The sequence below is a fragment of the Dromiciops gliroides genome, chromosome 5 (assembly GCF_019393635.1).
Source record: "Dromiciops gliroides isolate mDroGli1 chromosome 5, mDroGli1.pri, whole genome shotgun sequence".
NCBI classification, from domain to species: Eukaryota; Metazoa; Chordata; class Mammalia; order Microbiotheria; family Microbiotheriidae; genus Dromiciops; species Dromiciops gliroides.
The window spans coordinates 259,162,285-259,166,467 of record NC_057865.1 but is presented as its reverse complement, the minus strand read 5'-3'; the positions used below and the strand labels follow the sequence as shown (position 1 = coordinate 259,166,467).

Genomic DNA, 4,183 nt, shown 5'->3' with positions numbered 1-4,183 from the left:
CACCCCCATCACCTTCAGCACCACTACTTTGACCATCATTTCTCCTAAGATTTTAATGGAGAAAATCCAAGACCCTGAGCCCAAGAGCCCTAGGAATAGCAATTCCTGCTATACCACTCATCCCCTCCCCTTCTACCAAAAATGAAGAAAGGAAAGGAAAGGAAAGGAGAGGAGAGGGGAGGGGAGGAGAGAAGAGGAGAGGACAGGACAGGACAGGAGAGGGAAAAAAGAAAAGAAAAACCAGCACAACTTCCATTCCCTACAGACATTAACAGAAGAAATAATTATGGAGATGCGACACCAGCTATAACTGTTATTCAACTGCCACCGACAGTCAGGCACAGTATCTCTAAGAATGATACCTGTTCCCAGACCACCCAGTCCTGCTCTAGTAAATCATTCAAAGCCATTATCCAGGAAAGCAAGTCTTATGGGGAAAGAATTATTCACCCCACTGACTGCTAACCAACTGTCAGAGGGCGGTCAAGCCAGCCTAGCTGATGGAATGAGGCATCCTGAGAGATGGACAAAGTATAGTAGGTTCCAGGCCAGTTAAAACACCATCACCATCTTGACTACCATTTCCCCTCAGAACCTGCTTGAGATACCTCAGACATTGAACCCAAGGAATAGCAAAGCATCCAACACAGTGCCTTGGGCCATCATCCTGACAATTGATCTTGCAGGCACAACAGCTACAGCTGCCAAAAAACCAGGAAAGCAAGCCGTCAAAAACACTTAAAGTTCGGGGCAGCTAGATGGCGCAGTGGTTAAAGCGCTGGCCCTGGATTCAGGAGTACCCGAGTTCAAATCCAGCCTCAGACACTTACCACTTACTAGCTGTGTGACCCTGGGCAAGTCACTTAACCCCCATTACCCCGCAAAAACAAACAAACAAACAAAAAAACACTTGAAGTATTTTATCAATGGAAATGACATTGTAGAATAGGCACTAATAATATTTTGACACTGTACTGTAAGGACCATGGGACTTTTCCAAATGTCTTGCAGTTAAAACCTTCCCTATGTGTTGTCTTCCCCTTTAGAATTTAAGCTCCTTGAAATCAGAAACTATCTTACTTTTCTATTTGTATCTCCAGTGCTTAGTAGAGTGATTTGCATATAGTATAAGATTGATAAATAGATAAATAAATGAAAAAGCATTCATTCATTCATTCATTTTCATTCTCTCTTCAACCAAAACTATTCTATTTGCCCATGATTGTCTATGTCTTAATCAGCAAATCCTGTCTCCTTGGGGGAGAGGCAAGAAAGTATAAGAGAATCACAGGATTAGAGAGATGAGCTGGGCATGAATAGTTGCTCTGACTTTTACTACTTTAACTGAGAGCAAGTCTCTTCATTTCTCTGAGTCCAAGTTTACCCTTCTAAAAAATAGGAAGAATCAAATTGTCACATACTCCTTCCTAGGGTTCCTGTGAGGAACAAAGTTTTATTGAAATACCATCCCTGCTTTTATGGAACTCAGTCTTGGATGTAGACAAGACAGTGACACAGATATTGTATAATAAGTAAAAAAGAGAGAGATAAACATTCTTTTGCCCTATAGGAAATGAAACCAAAATATGTTTCTGTATTTATGTACATATGAGAGCATTCACATGACATAATAAGATAAAATTTGATAAATTTAATAAATACTTTGTATAACTGAAAGTGCTATATAAAGCTATTGTCTTTATCATTATTAATAGTAGCCACAAGTGGATTTTGTAACTATGTATATGTGGGAAAATACATATGTGTATATTTATATAACATGTAATTTAACATATAATACATATAGAATATTTAGATCAATATATTAGAAATATTTTGTTTAACATTCATACATTATATTGTAAATATTGTGCGTGTTTGTATAATAAAGAAAACAAATGTGCTTGTGAGTGGCTATATGTGTACAGGATGTTCCAAAATCTTAGTGCAGTTTTAAGTTACTAAAGCTATTGAAACTTAAATGCTATGGGTAACCTGACCTGGCCCTGATGCCTTTGGCATAGCCCTGAGCAGCCCGGAGCAGCCTCACCAGCCCCTGGGCATATCTGAGAACTAGACATTAACGGTACTGTTCACTTCTTCCCTACATCTTAGGAACAAACCTGGCAACCAGAGATGCTGTGACTTCCCTGGGCTTGATTAAACCAATGCTGAAACCCTTCAAGAACTAATGAAAGGATTTGGTACTGATGAAGAAAGAATCCTGACTCTCCTCACAGCCCAAAGCAATGTGTATTGCCAAGATATCTCAGTGTCATTTAAAACTGTATTTGTCAGGGTTCTTCTGGATGACTTGAAATCAGAACCAACTGGGAAATGTGAGAAGCTCATTTTGGATGTAATGAAACCAGCCAGGCTCTGTGATGCCTATGAATTGAAGCATATTCTGAAGGGAGCTGGAGCAAAGAAAAAAGTGTTGACCAAAATTCTGGCATCCAAAACCCCTGAAGAATTGGTGAGCATAAAATGAGCTTATGAAGAAAAGTATGGCTCCAATCTGGAGGATGATGTCATTGGGGATACTACTGGAGGATTCTGGTGGTTCTTCTGCAGGCTAATTGAGAGTCTGATGATGGTCTCAGTGAAGACCTAGTGAAACAGGATGCTAAGGATCCGTTCCAAGCTGGGGAACTGAAATGGGGGTCAGATGAAGAAAAAATTATAATTCTTTAAAAAGGTACTATGTGTCACTTAAGAAGGGTGTTTAATAAATACATGATGATATCAACATTTCAAATCAAAGAACCCACTGACCAGGAAACATAGGAAACAAGGAACAGCTGTTCCTTGCTATTATAAAGTCTGTCCAAAACCTGCCTACCTTGTTGAGACACTCTACTATTCCATGAAGGGAGTTGGCACAGATGGCCACACTTTCATAAGAGCTATAATTTCCAGGAGCAAAAAAGACCAATTCAAAATCAGAAAAGAATTTAGGGAAAAAATCAAATTTTTTTTAAATTCTAAGATTAAGGGTGACACCTCTGGAGACAACAAGAGAGCCTTCTTACTCCTCTGTGGTTAAGAATTTGACTGATCTGGCCTCCTAGCAGAAAGCTTGTTCCTCTGTGCCTGCCTCCTGGTGCCTTCCAGCTAGCCTCCTGTGAGGGCCAAAATTTGATATACAAAGCATTATTTGGGTGACTCGCCTTAATATCGGGTTCCTGGAAATATGAACTGCCCTTTTTAGGTATTTCTCCCAGGCCAATAAGAAAGGAGCCTTTAAACTTTAATTCACAAAAGGATCAGATTTTATTACTTGGGAATTAATTAAACAACAAAAGTGAAACTAATAAAAAATCAAAGATAAGGAAATAGGAAAATAGAAATACAGATAAATATTCTTAACTCTAAGCTTAACCTATTCACTGCCCAGACCTTTTCCAATTAAGCTAGTTCAAAATAATTTAGGGTTTTCCATAATTAACTCACCAAACAGCAGCCACCAGTGATGGAACGAACACAGGCCACCACAAGAGGAGTCACCAGACCGAGAGTGAACACACCAGCAGTGCAAGGGCCAAGAAAGAAAAGACCAAGTTCCGGAAGATGCCTAGCATTCCAGAAGCAGCCTGCCTCCCTTCAGGGAGTGTTCAATTTCTCCTCCCCCAAAAGGGGAGGTCCTTCAAAAGCTTCCTATGGAGAGTTCTCCTTCTGACCTCAGTAGCATTTGTAACCTCGGGGTGGGCCAGGTGTGGCACCTCCCAAATGAGTTAGCTAAAAAACGGGAATATTAATCTTTACCACAAATAATTTTTACCACACTCCCATTTAGCCTCATTTTAGTTATGTTAGTGCCTTTTGTATTGTTTTATTTATACTAGCATGCTAATGATTGACCCCTAAGTGGAAGCATATTGTAGAAGTGATTGCTGTGCTTCTTTCTGATCATCACTTTGAAGTTTCCCTACTTCATGGACTGTGGGATCACAGAGCACTCTGCAGGGGCAAAAAGTACCTCTCACTCCTCCTTAGGGACTAAATTTAGGGCCTAGCTCCATGATACTATCGCCATATTAGAGTATGATTAAAAAGGAAATTTAGTTACCAAAAAACAAACAAAAAGAAAGGAAAAAACTAAGCCAAAATACCAAACCAAACCAACAAAAACCCTTAAAGCTGCCCTAAGACTTGGGGGGGGGGGCAATATCCATGCATAATA

General features: G+C 39.8%; 1 pseudogene; it reads left to right on the top strand.

The window, feature by feature from the left end:
* Positions 1–355: 355 nt before the first annotated feature.
* Positions 356–3,046, top strand: LOC122729022 (annotated as a pseudogene).
* Positions 3,047–4,183: the final 1,137 nt, after the last annotated feature.